We start from the raw sequence: 17,037 nt of genomic DNA, 5'->3' as shown, positions 1-17,037 counted from the left end.
ATCTTACTTTGATACTCTCCATTTTCTGAACACTGCTAACACAGTCTGGTGACATTTTGACATGTAACCTTTTAAGAGAAGTTCAAGGTATACGTTGCTGAATCAGTCATTGCTATTACTGATGTTTGCAGCATTGAGAGAAACTACTGGAGGAAAATCTTGCAGGTGCCAGACAGAAAGATGCCTATAATAAGGCTTATGTTGAATTGTTAATTTTTAGTTATCAGCAAAACCAAACTAAGAATCTGCGTGTTCAGCTGAGAGTGTTATTGGCGCAGCTTGTTCAAGCTTCAAAGATAACAGTTGCTTTCAGTATAAAATGCTGAGATTTTTTTTTTCTCCTCCCAGGTTTGAGCTATTAAGTTCAAAGCATACATGAAATTTTTGATGTTTACAAGGACTGAAGAAGATCATCATCTCAGTCAGGGTGCATCTGACCTGTAGCTGGAGAAGGCCAACTTCATTCTCCATATGTGAAAACACTACAGTCCAGACAGCTCTTATGCTGGAATTGGTCCATAACATATTCCCATCCTAGTTCCAGCCATTCACCTTCTCTGCCCAGACCCTTTCCCACTTCTTCCTCCTCTCTTCTGCAGCAGTCATCTACAAATACAGGAAATTAGGTCTGTAGCAGGGCCTTTCAGGGGAAATGAAAGCTGAGTGGTTGGCCAAGGGCAGAGTCTGGGTGCTTATGCAGTGGAAGTGATTGGAAACTGTTCAGGAGATGATCCAGGAGCTGCTGCAGGTGCCAATGTGGAGAGGTTGGAGGCGGCTTGGGCCGGGTGGACAGGGCAGGAGAGCTGCTGCCAGGTGAGACAGTGAAGGTGGGTTTGAGCACTGTGTGGAAGAGGATGAGGATGGGAGGGGGGACACAGCCTGCAGCTGGACAGGAAGATGTGTTATGGGGCTTTGGAAAGCAGATCCAACTCACAGCTGCCAGGGCTGCACATTTCTGCTTTGCCTTATCTCACAACAGCAAAAAGCAGGTGAAGATGATTTCAAATTAGCAGAACAGTTCTATCAAAAACATTATACTGATCAATATGACAATTGTTTCAGGACAGTGCTTTCACCCAAATTGTGCTTTATCTTCCTGATACAATAATTTATAATTTTATCTGAGTTGCTTTTATTTCATGGACTGCTAAAGAAAGATCCTACCATGATCATCTCTACTAAGGATTAGTTTATATTTCCTGAGAAAATTCCTCCTCACAAAAACCTTCACATGCTATTGAGCAAAGATCTCTTTTTTTACTCAAATATTTGTAGGAGAATTTCCCTGCATTTAGCGATATCTCCAAGGCACTAACAGTAGAGAAAGTCTGCCAGAGGCAGGTTGAGGAGCTGTTGAATCACTTTCTTTAAGATTTCTGGTTACCCAGTGTAGCCTACAGTGTGAGGCTATAGTGGTTGAGGGAGGAGCTGTGTGTTAGAAACCATAGGAATGATCTACAAAACATAAGAAAAAAATAATGCAAAAAGTCATGGAGAACATTTTAAAGAAGCCAGGTTCTGCTAGAATGATTCTGTGACAATCTCAGCTAGTGCTTTTCAGCATCTTCAGTCATTGTGTCACTTCAGGAAATTAAGACACCTCTACACTTGATCGTCACAGGAGTTCACAAAGCAAGGAGTGATTTAGGTCTCTGGCTGATGCTGGTACCTCCCAGGCTGAGAGCAGCACTTCAGTGAAGTGGCTTTGTATCAGCGACACAGGCACTTCTGCACATGCACCAAATGTTTGTGTCTTAATGCATTTTTCCTCTCCAAAGAAAACATACATTCTATAGCCTTCTTGGATAGTTCCTCTTCCTTCATTACTCCACTTCAAGGTATTCTTTCTGGAATGTGTCCTCAGTCCTTTCTCTGTATGACTAAACAGTAGGTCAGACAGCAGGTAAGTATGTTATAGTCCCAGGCACAGGAATTGCCCTCAAAAGAAATATTCAAGGTCATTGCAGTAATGAGGAAATAAGCAAAACAATGAACCCTGCTGACTGGTCTCTTGCAGTATATAGCTGCTATTCAGGTGACAAATTAAATGGTGGGCAGAAAATAACACTACTGCTATTACTATATATATTCATAATACTTGGGAGATGGCAGCAGCAGTCCTTGCCCTCATCCCACAACAACATTACTTGGCATCAGCCAATGAGATCTCCACTATCAAGAGTTGTCCAGGCCATGAAAGAATCTGTTCAAAGCAGAGAGTGTTGCCCAGGTGAAGGATACAGAGCTCTTACTTTCATTGTGCTTTTTCATCCCACCAGTGAAACAGCTTTGTCTGTGAATCTGGCTGCAGCATGGAGGGAGTGAAAGAGAGAATGTGCACACACACTTCTGGCAAAATAAATGCCACAGTTTTAAGTTCAACAGGAATCTCATTTTAACTGAAAAAAAATACTGATTCCATGTAATCAGTACCTCCCTGGAACAGGCCCCCAGCAGGTACTTGTGCCTACAGGACAGGTGACTAAGCTCTGCCTAATCCTCAGGAAACTCTAATCTTGTACACGTGAAGTTACACAGGGCTGTCAAAACAAACAGCTCCTATCATGCTTCACAGCTCCAGTGGCACCCAGTATTCACCAGAAAATGGAAACCTCAGCACACCTAATGGCAGAGATTGAGAGCAGGCTGTGTAGGCTGGTGCAGGGACCCCTTTTTGGCTATGGAGAAAGCCTGTGGGGAGGAGCATGGTACCAGCAGCACCACTTGGTTCTGGGAATGCTTCACCTCTTCTCCCACAAGAACAGAAGAGTTGAAAATATTTTACAATCTTCAATATTTGCATTTTCATGTGTCTACTTTTGTCCTTGCTTTCCTTGGTGAGAGGCATCCAAAATATTTTTAACACAATTTTAGGATTTGAAACTGCAGTTAGGCCTGTTCATTATAAGCACCTGGAGTTTAGATGGGAAAAGTGCCAGAAAACTTTGCAATAGTTTTAAGTAATCTGAAACAATAGTTGGATAAGCTCACTTTTGAGAAAAGGAAGGCATGAGCCGCTATAGAAGAATGGAAAGGACAACTCCATATCTTTATCAGTTTTGTTCAGGTACTAAAGGTTTTTTTCATTTCCCTATCAAAATATTAACCACTTATGAGTTACAGATTCATTAGATGAAATCTTTTAGGGTTTATAATCGATGAGCTCCTAACGAATTATTTAGAGTTTATAGTCAGCCTTTGGAACTGATGATCTGATAATTTAACTCAGATCTGATTTATCAATAGCTAACAAATATATTTATATAAAAAATACTTCAGACAGTATTCACTCAGTAAGTGGACTGCCTTAACTTTTGCTTTAGCTTAATACCAGTGATACCAGCTAAATTTTAGTTTCCTACTTTGAAGTTTTTTCCTAGACATATATAATAATTTTTAAAAGAAACTGATAATTTAATGAAACATCCGTTTTTTAAATAAGTAGCACAGACCAAGAACCTTTCCATATTAAGTAAATATCAAGTGACCAAGGGAAAAAGGAAAAACCTGATGAGACCCCAGTTAATGTTTGGGTCTCTCACACAGTCCTACTCATAGATCACGCTAATAGACTCCAGTGAGACATCTCACTCAGCACAGAGATTTGTACCTTTGAGCAAGGCACACTCCCAGGACATGGCAAAGGAATCACCTCCATAGTATGACCCTACCACAGCACTGGGCAACAATCTTCTTCTGTCAAAATGTGCTCCTAACACAACTAAAACTGGACCAGATGATAACCTTCTTAATCCTCAAGAAGCCTCTGAGGCTGAGGGTAATACACCAGCCAGCTGGACAAAGTGAGTGCCCCATTTTCCTTAACATTCCATGTCTACACTTGGTGATGTATCACACTGCTGCTCACACAGTCTCTGGTGGATGCTCGTTCTTTTGGCCATAAGTGCAGTGTAATTGCACAGGGCAAATATCCACAACAATCTGAACAACAGACTTCTTCTACTTCAATAACTCTCTGTAGAATTCTGTGCAACCTCACCTGGCAGGTGATGGCTTGAATATCAAGGTATTACTGGGCTGCTTGAGCTTTTCATCCAGTAGGGACCTTGTCTCCATCAGGAGAGAAAAAAGCAGGGGAGCTGAAGTTTTGTGGTTCCCACCCCCAGTCCCTCCTACTGCTACCTCTAGATCAGCCTTCTGCTGAGCTGGCACCTATGATGCTTTCTAGTCAAAAAATATTCAATATGGGTTTTACCAAAATTTGTATATTCTAAAGCAAATGCCTTTTTTTCACTTCAAAGTCCCTTGACCAAGACTTATGCACATGAAGTCCTTGTGAACTGATATATGCAAAAACTCGCACTTTAAAGACTGAATACATGATACAGTTACTGTCACTGCCTTCTCTTGCAAAAGCTGTAGTTCTCTTAACACAAAAAGCAAGATCCATGACAGGTATACACAGGCACAGATTTTGGGATCAGTATACTACACCCAGCTGGGGAGGTGCTGTCATTTATGTTTTCTCATATCAGTTCTCCATTAGTAAAACTCAGAATGGTAAAACATCACCTTACTTCAGAAGTGATTTACCTCTAATTGTACATGATATTTAGCAATCACTGCTAGGGTTTTTTTTCTTCTTTTGTGGTGGGAAATGCCTACAGGGAATCTGCGTTTTAACCTCTTCAACTTTAACCTCCAAAAACTTGAAGGGACTGCACATTCAGACACAGCATGAATACAATTAATCTTATTTTTCTGTATTTTGTGATGCTGCTGCCATCTAGAGTGTGTAAGTGATATTGTGTCAAGAAACACCATCGGCAGTATTTAATTAATGGATTTGGCATTAACATGGAGCAAATGTAATCATAATTTTAATCATAAATTTTTCTTTATTGTGTTCCACTGCTGCCACCTAGAGTTATAAAATAAGTAGATTATTTTTCTCACTACATCTGTTTAATTAGTGGCTATTTATATTTGTGGGTGAAACCATACTTTTTCACTATTTGCTCATTGCTTTGGCTTGTCCCTTTGTCCTGATTGTCAGCATAATCCAAGTATTGCATATCATCATGTTCTCTTTTTAAAAAAAATTAATAAAGTGGTTAAGCCAAGTAATTAATTTGTTGCAACTTTATGTTTTTAAAGGTCATCTTCAAATAAGAAAATATCTTAAGTCAACCTGTCTTTTTTTCTGGTTACAAGACATCATTCATCATAAAAATTTGACTTACTATTCTTTTGAGACCCCCTAATCAGAATTCATAGAGACAAATAATAGGCTGCTACTGTCATTAACAGGGATAGGCAGCTGCTCTTACTCCTGGAAAAAAAAAACCTTTTTTTTTTTTTTTTTTTTTTTTGGTGGCACAGAAAGCAACACACATGCCTTGAGGACTGTAAAACAATCAATAAAAGAAAATAATGAACAATAGGTTACCAAATCTGCAGTCACTAATGCATATGACCTCCTCGTATATTTGAAGGTTCAAAAGAAGTCTCCTTTGATGCCTAGTAGGTAACTACAGAAATTCCTGGAAGAAATCCTAGGCATTCTTGTTCTTTTAGCCTATTTAATTTTTAAACAGCTTTGGATGACTGCACTGGAGGTAACAGCAACCCTCCAAGATCAAACATCCACCAACTCTTTACCTGGATTGTTCCTTCCTCTTTGCTGATGTAATCACTTTCATTATCCCTCTTCAGGTGGCCTTACTTTGTTGGGAATCCTTAGCTTGTCATGTCTGGTGGAAGCAGTAGCACTTTCTATATCTTTGTTTGACAGCTCTATTACAGTGCCTCAAAACTCAGGAATTTAATACATAGGCCTCCTCAATATCTCTAATGGAAAATTTCATGAAAAAAAACCTTTTCTTGGACTTTGATCACAGAACTTTCTCTAGCTGGCTGTTCTTGGTTCCTAGTTCCTCTGGCTGTGCCCCTTGCCTTCTTTCACCTACCTGTGAAGCAAAGCCAATGTCCTGGTTTTGTCTTTTCAAACTACCTTTATGAAAACTAGTCACAGCTCTTGTCACAATGGCCTCACCTTAACAGCAACATGAAAGTCACACCTGCTTCTGTATATCCTCCCAATAGCTCACCCCGGGGAAACTGCTGCAGATAACTGGGAGCCAGATGGAGCAAGGTTTTATTCTCAGGTTGGTGTCATTTGTCTTTTTGGTTGTAACATGGAAACTTTTGTATAATAGATCAAATCAGTTCCACCATTTCTCAAAGAACATCCCAGGCATAAATGCATAGGTATTTACAGATTTAAGTAGAATTAAATGAGAAAGAAAGCTAAACAGGGAAGGTATGAAGCTCAGATATAGAGCTGGCAGAACCAGAAGCTACAATAGGATCTGTAATTGTCTACAGATCAAAGCTATTAACAGCATGCAGTGTGACAACCAAATATCTCATCTCTGCTTGTCTTCTCATTGCAGAAATAGGAGAATGAATAATGGTGTGAAAGAGTTCTGGAGGAAAGAACCATAAGGATCCAATGTTTTTAAAGAATGAAGAGCAAGTGGTGTGGGGATCAAAAGAGCCCCTGCAAGGCTGGAAGGAAGGATTCACAGCTGGCCATGTCCAGCATGGGTAGGACACCCACAGTGTCTGACACAATGAAGGAAAGGGGAGCCTCAGGGTGTTCCCAAAACTTTAACAGAATGGGAAAGTGGTGGACAGGACCATTGCAATCTAGATAGGCAAGTATAAATATTACTTACTGTAAGAAAAGGCCTAAAAAGCAGTTTCCTGATGTATTCATCACCCTGAATAGCAATGGCTATGTGAGATTATACAAGAAAAATAATCCCATGCAAGCTTAGAAATACCCTTTGTGTTAAAGGTATAACAAAAGCATTGCCAATAGGCTGCTGTTATGTCCTAACCTCACCTATATCTGAATAATGATAAAATAAGATGTGTAAACTACATAATCAATATTTCCAGTAGTTGTTACAACCTCTTGTTCATACTGTGTATCCTTGTAGACTGTCATGAGTTTTGTCTAAGGAGCTTTGATCCTTTCTGTAAAATTGACCTAGGAGTGAATGATAATACAAGATTTTTATAGGAATGGACTATATGTTATCTTTGTTGGGTTAGCAACTAATGTCTGAAAATTTATCTTGGTTTTTATTTTAGGTCTGAAATAGGGGTCATTTGTTAGCATGTTTCATTTGGTCCGTTGTGACAACATTTTGGGACTCCTTGTTTTTGTTAGGTATTGCCAACTTTGGCAGCTTCTTTTCCTTTGTCCACAGGTCTCAGGTCTGGTAATTCTAAGAAGTGATACTCCCAGTTTAAGAAAAAAATTTTTTTTTTGTTGATACTTTTTAAAAATTGTAATAAATTTATCTGGTATTTATGCTGCATTTTTTTTCCAGTACTTGTGACCAGGGTGCATTATACTTCCACTGACACAACAGAGAATTACAAAATTGAGGCAGTTGAAGCTTGTAATCCTTTATCTATAAATTTACATGAAATCTCATCTTGGCCAAATTATGATAAGCCTTTGTTATTCAGCATATTCTATTCTAACTCAATATTTAAAATGAGAATTGATCAGAAGATTGCACCACTGGGTGGTCATCTAGTAGAAAGATTCATCCTATACAAGCTTCTTGAGGGGTTTTTGTCCTTTGTTAGACTTAAAAAATAATCAGTAATTTGTTCTTGTAACTTCATAAGGTTTTTTTCTCATACCAGTCCTCCTTTCCTCAAGCTTCAGCCCCTGAGTGGAACCAGCCATTGCCCAGGTCCTTTTTAAAGGCTCACCTTGTGTGCAACTGTCCTTCCTTTTGGTGCTCTGATTAATTTGCCAGTGAAAAAACTTCTATGTAGTTTGTTACTCCTTGTCTGACATTTGGTCCCTGCTATGTATAGTATAGGCTGTCTCTCAAAGTATGGGACTGATTAGCTTTACTTCACATAAGCAGCCCAGAGATAATAATTTATTCTTCTTCTAGAACCCTAAAGATTCAGGTCAGGGTATTTTGATGGCTTTTAATAGCTGGGTTGGGTTAAGGCTGAAGAGAAAATTTGGAAAGAGGTATCTACTACGAATGGACATAACACTTCTGAATTTCCTCTACTAAGTTGGTTCTACTCAAAGTGATGCCTTTTTTTATTGGTATAACAATACTTCTGCATTTCAAAATGCACTCGTGGTATCTGCCACTGTCTTTGGATCCTCATCTTGTTTTCTCAACAGTGAGTTATTACCACCTTTGGAGATGTCTGAACTTATTCTGTAAGCATGATTTTAACATGTAAGTATGATTTTAGCCTTCTTTTGGTGTTACCAGATTAGCACAATGGAATTTATGTCAGTGTGTTATCTTTTGCTAAAAGCACACAAAGAATTTCACAAGGTGCTGAGGAGATTTTAGAAAGGCATTCGAATTCTGAGCAGCAGAGAAGGGCTACCCACCACACATAGTTGATAATTTGATTCTGCACCTTGTTCTTCCATCCAAATTCACACAGGATCCCTGTTCTATTGTTTCAAGTGCTATTTTCATCTTCTTGTGATGTGATTCAAAGTGTTTCAGATGTAAGAGTTCCCACTCTGTTTACATTATTAAACAAGCATAGCCTTTGTTTTTGACAGTAAGTGTTCAGACTCATAATGCCTCTAGTAATTATCTTTAACTGAATACCAATATTTATTTTGAAATTTACATCCAGGAGCTAATCAGGTACAAAATACTGCTTTGAAAATGTATTTAAAGCCTCAGAGAGAACTGCTCCCGTGTGATTACAGCTTTGTCCTCAAGCTGTTTGTTCGTATACTTATCTTTGCTCTTATACCTTCACAGTTTTTCTGAGTGCTGCATGTTTTCATTACACAAGCAAGTGATACAAAGTGGATAAAGGTGGTACAATTTATTAGAACAAATGTTATAAATGGGAAAGACCAGATTTTCAGTGCACATCCCTGTCTTTGGGTTTGAAATAGAAACAGCAAAATTTAAGCTGAGGTTTAATACAATAATGCCGGCTTAGCTAGACACATTATTTCACCCTTTGTCATGGAGCAGTTTGAAATATTTTACAGTTGTATATGAAAACCAATTTGTCATTCTTTTTAACTTTTTGCTAACTCTGTTTTCTGCAGTTGTGTCAAGATATACATTTGTAATGAATGCAGCTCAAGTCTGTACCTGTTTGGTAACACCATCATCTGAAAAGACTTATTCAGTAGCTCTCAAAATATTCAGTCAATTTACTGCAATATTTGCTTTGGCCTCTTTATTCTTTCAACCAAAAATATTTGGTCCGATCTTTGGTTGAAGAAGACATTGTTGGCTGCAATGGGTTGAAATGTAACCACTGTTCTGGGAGTCACAATCATTTGTCCTTTCTCTGACTCTGTAAAAGTCTAAACTGCAACAGCCTCCAGAGAAGGAATCAGCCCATGTGTCCCCCTTGTCTTACCTAAGGCATCACAATGCACAGGACACCTTCCAATCCTATGTTCAGTAATCTTGAGGTTTAAAAAAGAAGTAAAAAAAATAATCCAGGGTCAAAAAGCCCTAGAGTTCCAGTAGTTTGTCAAAATTATTTCAAAAGCAAGACTGTAAGACTTAGAGAATTTAGTTTTGTCTATCCAGCAAAATAAAAAGCCCCATCAAATCCATCTCCAGGCAGAGGTAAACTCTAACTTACACACAAGTCACACTTACACACCACATTAGGTGCAGGACTATATCACCCTGTTGACCTTCCTAAATGGTTCTGCCAAGATGAAACAGAATTTTGCAGAGCACTCCCAGTAAACCCATAATTTACCCTCATATTTCAGAACTGAACTACGGAGACCATGGAATATCTGCATTTCTCAAATATCATCAATGCCAATTTTTATTGATTGGCAACTGTATTACTTCTAAAGCAGGGCACTAATAGAGTCATGCTCTTCCAAGCAGTGCTATCAATTCCAGGAACAGTCAAGAATTCAAAATAACTGGAAACAATGACTGGTAGATATAGTACAATCCTCAAATGTCTTTCTCTACTAAATTAAATAAAGCAACAATGCTACTGCAGAAGAAAAGAAATACCTTTCTAAACACATACTTGTTTAAAAAGTCCAGGTTCTGAAGTTTTGTGTAAACAGGGGATCTAACAGATACCTATCATTTAGATGTTCCAGGATATTTTCTGTTGTAGGGAACATTGGTATAAAATAATAATAATTTTATTTCAGAAAAAAATGATTGTTATTTAAACCAGAGAAATTATTTCAGAATATTATTTGTAATTGAAAAGAAACTGCTTACATGGGGAAATTACTCCAGAATAGAAAAGTGAAATAATTATTCTGGGATGGTTATGCAAGCCAATTTCACAAGGAAGCCAAAGAATGAACCAACAGAATATGCCCCAAATGCAGGCTCTTCCATGCTTGAGGTGGTAGATAAATTACAGCGGTGAAAATGCAGAAAATGCACTGAAGTTCTGTGTTTGGATGCCTATTCCCCCGCTATTACCTATGTTTACAATATCATTATCATCATTTTATCATTGTTTAGGTGTACTATAAAGAGATGAGAGACTTGAATCAGGCCAGTCTGCTAGGCAGAGTTCAAGCAGACTGGATGTGAAATTCCCTTCCCAAAGCAACCAGGAACACGAGGTGAGTAACAACAGAATGGTAGTAACTTCAAAAGGTGCTCAATGGGGAGTTAGCCCACAAGGACAAAGAGTTTAGGCCTGAATTTAGAATCAAATCTCCCTCGTCCTTAAACAAGGGCTTTACCCCTACTGCCCATTTCTTTTGTTCTGCCTGATTTCATCTTGAAGGCACAAAGCTGAATTTTCAAAATCACAGCCATTCCCATGGCAACAGATGGAGTGTTATGATGTCCACCCTTGGAGCAGACAAAACAAGGGACCAAGCTGTGGGATTAAGGCAGGAGTAGGAGCACTTTATAACCCTGATGATGCATTTCTGGAATCAGTGCTGGCTGATATCATACCCATTTTATAGACATCCACTACCCCTTTCACCATAGGTCATGATTCTTTACAGAAGTTAAGATGATGAGTTAAAGGGCTGGTCTAATAAAGTCCATGGAAAGTCTCTCGCTGGTTTTTGAGGATCTGGATTAAACAAGATACTGTGCCACTCTGAGTACCATGTAGGTAGGTATTGTTATTCTTGTTTAAACAGGATACAAAATAACTCAATGCCACCTGATTTATCTAGAATCATGTACTAGATCTCAGAAAGATCTATCATGGGACTGACAAATTACAGGATTCTTGTCCTATTTTTTAATAAATTATGATCTAACATTAATATTCTACTGATCCTTCAGGTTTACACCTGCCCAATAGAGGTAATTCTACTTAAAAACAAGGAGCTTCTATTTTCCTTAGGAGAGACAATCCTTTTCTGTATTATGGTGTTAAAGTTAAAATTTGATTTAAAGTTCAAGGTTAAATTCACAGTAACATTCCAAAAAATTAATACAGGGTGAAAAAAAGAAGGAAAACTGAATTCTGCTTTATTATATTATCAATTTACTTGACCATAACATTATTTGTGGAAATATAAATATGATATTTAAAGCTGTGGAACTCAGTTCTGCTGCCATTGAAGCCAATGGAGATTTTGTTTTAATCATCCACACCGTCAGGTTTATATTTTAAAAAACATTTTATTATAAAGAGATATATATTTTAAAAGTGCCCCTTTGATAAATGGCAGCAGCAGAATGGAATCTTTGAATAAGCTCTTTGAAGCCTGCAGCTTTATGAGTTCAGTGCCTTCAGAAGCTTCTAAAGTAGTTATAGACAAATGGAGACAGCCAAGGCTTTGCACGCCTACTTCAAACATAAGTGAGTGACTAACATAAAATTGTAGTGGCCATTAAAACTTCAAAGGAGAAGTGTGACCTGAATATTACTTGTCATAGTATAGGGTTTGTTACTGGAAGATCTGATCAAGTTTTTTTAATTATAGTGTCTCCACCAAATGCCAAGATCATGACTTAGATAAATTATTCTCTTTCAAATAAAATTTTATTCCTGAGATTTCCCATATGATGCCAGTGAAAGAAAGCACTGGCTGGACAGTCACACAGTGCTGCCTCTCCCTCCTTGCTTCCAGCTAAATCTTGTCTGTATTTTGCTAAAGCTGCTGTCCTCCTACCTCTCATATTATCTTTGCCCAGGGAGCCTTTCCCTCTGCTGCAGGTCATAAAACTGTCCTCTTTTCTTACAAATTCCTCTTCAAAACTCAATTTTTGCCCCAGTGTTTCCTGAGCTGTGACCAAAATTTCTAGTCATCCTACAGACACGATCACACAAGAAGTTTTAGAAGTCACTGTTACCAATTCCTTTGTTGGTTATTTCCTCCCATCAGAAATGTGGTAACTGTGAATTGATAAGCCTTTGAAAAAATCTAGTGATCTACTAGTCTTGCATGTATTTATCCCATTCTTCCCATTCTTTTTCTGCTAGATGTCATCTGTTTTTTTATCAAGTCCTGTGGTATTTCTCTTAGATTATAAGGTCCTCAGATGCAATGATTTCTTTAATTATATTAAAGAAAAAAAAATCAAAAATCTGTGTGTATATCTATCTATCTATCTATCTATCTATCTATCTATCTATCTATTTATCTATCTATCTATGTAGTGATATATAGTAGTGTTACCCTCCTAACAGTTATGATTCTTTCTCTGGAAAACAATCAGAAACAACTGGGGACTTTAAATGATTGACCTTTATACACAGGGAGAAGGAAGATAATCTGGCCTTTTGCTATTACTTTAGATCTCAGAACTATTTGTAACTTTTTATGGATCCTCTGCTTATGGGTAAAAACTTTATGACCTGTATTTTATCCTCTCTTGAGCTTTTGAGCCTCATGAAGTAATAAAGTTACGTGGACAATTATTTGCATGCATAGAGTTGGATGATTGATAAGCAAAACTTAATGCTTGCTAATCATCCAGAAAGATTAAAAAAAAAAAAAAAGTTGGAATATTTCTTTTCTGGAAGGGTACCATACTGATAGACCAGTCACAAGGAGTTTGAAATTATAAAACAAAATGTACACCAGTTGCTAGTGAGGGTGATGTTCAGTAGAAAACTGCTTCGGCCAAAACTAACGTCTCCAGAATCTGCATATCTTTCATTTTTAAGTAAAATTGCTTAAAAAATTAACATGACCCATGGTTGCTGTGCTGGTTTTGGCATATATAGAGTTAATTTTCTTCTTAGTAGCTGGCATGGGGCTTTGTTTTGGCTTTGTGCTGGAAACGGGTGTTTTAGGTATTGCTGGGCAGTGCTTACCCAGTATTGAATCTTTTTCTGCTCCTCATCCCATCAGCAGGAAGGCTGGGGGTGCACAAGGAGCTGGGAGGGGGAACAGCTGGAATAGCTCATCCCAACTGAGCCAAGGGGTATTCCATGCCATGTGGTGGTGTCATACACCATGCACTGGCACCATGCTCAGCACATAAAGCTGGGGGAAGAAGAAGGAAGGGGGGACATTCAGAATGATGCCGTTTGTCCCCCCAGGTCACTGTCAGGAGTGATGGACCCCTGCTCTCCTGGGGATGGCCGAACACTTGCTTGGCCATGTGACATGGAGAATGAATTCCTTGTTTTGCTTTGCTTGAATGCAGCTTTTGCTCACCTTTAAACTGTCTTTATCTCAATCCAGGGGTCTTCTCACTTTACCCTTCCTACTCTCTCCCCCATCCTACCAGGGGGAGTCAGTGAGTCACCCTCTGTGGGGCTGAGTTGCCAGCTGGGGTTAAACCACAAAGCTCCATACTTTAAAGAAATATGTTAGGAAGCCAAAAGTACAGGATATATGAGTGGTTTTGAAGCAGTACTTAAGGCTTGTTATCGCAGACTTTGGTTCCACTATTGCAGGAGGCTTTCAAGGTCAGCAGAGTGCTCAAAAAAGTTTTGAAATCTGCAATCCCTGGTTTAGAAAATATAAATTGTCTTTAGAACAAAATAGGACCCTTCTATCTTCAGATGAATCTTAGTCACTCCCATTAGCTGTAAGAAGCCTTTTAGCTTGCCAGAATACCTGCAGGAGTATCAGTCATAGTTCTTTTGGGTACAAGCTATGATAAATGGACAAATTTCTCATTTGCAATCAAAGTTCCCTATAATAAGGAGAATTCAAATGCAGGTGCAATGGCATAGGTCCCTAAAACTGATAAAGAATAGAGAAAGGTAGTTTAGATGAAACACTCAAAATATGAAGCTTTTCAACTATTTTGTTAATATAATATGTGGATTGCGGTATAAAGATGACTGTGAGTTTGCTAAGATGTAATGTAGAGTCAGAATTATGTTAAAATTTTGTTTAAAATTGTCCCAAGTGCAACTCCTGATTATTACATTGACATTAAATAATCTTTAAAATTAAGCTGTGAGTTTCACATTAATTGATCAGAAACCAATCTGAAACAATACATATAGAAACCTGAGTCACTAAAATCACATTCTTGCCAGATATTAAAAAAAAATAAGAAAAAAATAACAAAAGAAACAACCCCCTCACAGTCAAACAAACAAACAAACCCCACCAAAATTCATGCTGGAAATCCCATGAGACAAAAGCAAAGAAGCTCAAAGAAGCATCTACAAGTAATCTCTGAAAAGAACTGTCACGGGGCAAAGCACAACGAAACCCTGGGGCTAAGTTGTTGAAAAGTTTGTGAGAAGTAGGAAAGGACTCTATGGTCAAGGGTGATTTCTCTTCTTCATAATTCTATTTTCAGTTTCACAGTCTAGAAGGTCACCTTCTCCTTTGCTAGAACTTCTGTATTATTTTCACAGTTTGGTTTGCATAATATCAATAGTAAATGTAGATGAAACTGGCAATCACGGAATACATTGTTGCTTCTCTAGAAGAAACTTCTCTAAAAATCAATCAGAGGTGAGCTTGATGGCCCCTGTGGTATTCTGCCAGGAGGCAGTTTCATGGCTCCTATTTATAAATATGGTCTTCAAAGTAAATCTGATATAGTGAGTATAAACCAATGATCTGGTAAAAATAATGCAGCAAACAAGTGGACCACAACTGACTCTCCTAAGTTTCATAGGGGACAGTAAGGCATTGAAAGAAAAGTTAGGAAAAAATGCCCCAATAAATTACTGAGGATGAAGAGAATTTTGCAGGTAGTGGGAACTCTTTGATATTGCTCAAATGAGTATTCTATCAAAGTACATCTCTACATTATAAATTGGTTTAGAGCCTTTTCACAAGGTCTCCATGATGATATATTTAGAGCATCCTGTAGTGACTAGTCCACTAGAAAGGGCTGTGAATGTAATAATTGCCATCCTGGACTGAATCAAAAGTCTCTCCCGTAGTTCTGTCTGCTGACTGTGGCCAACAGCAAAGGTTCAGGGAATTTGCCCTATCAGTAAGGATAGGGCAAGTACAAGGACAAACTCCATTTAGAATGGCATTGATGATCTCTAAAAAACAGCTGGGGAACTGATGCCAATTTTTGCCCCAAAGAAGGCTCGGAAGAACTGCTCAGAGACAGAATTTCAGTCAATAAGCAGGAGGTATTTAATTTCACGGCCGGGAACAGCCAGGTCGCCCTGGACAAACTGCTCCGCTCGAGAAACTTACAATTGAGCTTTTTATACACTTTTGCCAAGCAATTACATCACATATTATGAATATTCATTATCTTGCAACATCTACTTTTAATATTCATATCAGGCGGAGTCGAGGCGGAGTTTGAGGCGTGGTCTCTAATTTGGGGAGAACTTTGGTGGGAGTTCCTGTTGTCCTTCATCATGAACTTGTGTCCTCTTCATCATCATCTTCATAAACTTTTCAACCTTCCCTAATTTGGGTAGTTTCCTTGTGCATTTGGCAGGGGTTTTCAGTATCTGGCAAGAGTACCTGATTACTTGGCTTGTCTCTTTCCTTATCTCCTTTTGTTTTTCCTCCATATATCCTTTTTCGTGTGTGCTAGCATTTTAGTTCTTTCTGTTCATGCTTGTGTTCTCTTATGTCAGAGTGTCCTGTATTCTAGTGAATTTATTACCTCCACTATTTCTTAATACTAAGTTCTCTATGCCTTGCTTAAAAGCTTTTGTGTTTAACTCTCTCTAATCCTTACATTGCTCGACTAAATTCGCTTTCCAGGTTTTACCTGGCTTCAGAACCAGAAGAGGAAGGAAATACATCAAAAATAGTCTTTGCACTTCTCCTTCCCCTCTGCCCCTCTCTAGCTATGACTCTGCACCACCAGTAACACGTTCCTTGGAGGGTCTGTGAACAGACACTTGACCATGTCTGTGTCTATCTCAGGGAGTAACTGCAATGAAATTTTGTGGAACAGGTAACATGTCTCCAAACTATTGTTTTCCAGAGAATCCCCAAGGAGAAGAACCAAGAGACAACAAATGTACTCTGGGCCTCATATTCATCCAATTTGTGGCCCATTAATCTCCTTCCTTCTCAATATAGGCACCCAAGAAGAGGAGAAATGGCACCACAATTCATTGGCAGCATCTCTTCATGAGAAACAAGAACTACTGATCTTAGGGATATAATATATCTTAAGGTCAATTAATTACTAGGCCATTTAGAATTAGTTGTCAGTTTCAAGCATCTACTGAGAAATATTGCTTTAAAAAACAGCTAGTAAACCCTCACTTTTTTAAAATCTAGGAAATGATTGTATTATTTCAATCACTCACCACTTGATGCCCCTATTTACGTCCTTCTTCTCATGCCTGAAGAAAAAACTACCTCCACAAACCTCCAGAATTAGGGATTTTTATGTGGAGATTTGTACTTTCCAGACCTACCTTCCTTTTCTTCATACTCTTTCAAACTCTTTCATAACACATATCATGGGCATTATATTTACATATGTGTATGCATATACAGTCACACAAATTCATAGCTATGTAAATATAAATGCATATAAATGTACAGACACTGCTTGAGATGTTGCTTGGGCCATGCACAGTAGCTCGTGTTGGTGTATAATGAAGCACCACTAGACAGAACAGTCACTTGTGGCAGGTAGCTAAGAAATTTCAATA

At 38.4% G+C, this 17,037-nt stretch overlaps 2 long non-coding RNA genes across 2 annotated transcripts in view; both read right to left on the bottom strand.

Moving 5' to 3' along the window:
* The window catches only part of LOC116791498, a 54,646-nt gene that overhangs the window by 10,004 nt on the left and 27,605 nt on the right, over positions 1 to 17,037 (bottom strand). The gene's annotated exons all lie outside the window — the stretch shown is intronic.
* On the bottom strand, positions 1,783 to 13,333 carry LOC116791500. The gene is made up of 3 exons (XR_004358767.1): positions 13,291 to 13,333; positions 4,001 to 4,185; positions 1,783 to 1,880 (listed from the first exon to the last, which is right to left on the bottom strand). It is a non-coding gene; the product is annotated as an uncharacterized LOC116791500 (long non-coding RNA).

This window comes from Chiroxiphia lanceolata, chromosome 10, assembly GCF_009829145.1.
Source record: "Chiroxiphia lanceolata isolate bChiLan1 chromosome 10, bChiLan1.pri, whole genome shotgun sequence".
Classification (NCBI taxonomy): domain Eukaryota; kingdom Metazoa; phylum Chordata; class Aves; order Passeriformes; family Pipridae; genus Chiroxiphia; species Chiroxiphia lanceolata.
The sequence above is the reverse complement of the archived record's forward strand: the minus strand, read 5'-3'. Positions and strand labels throughout refer to the sequence as shown.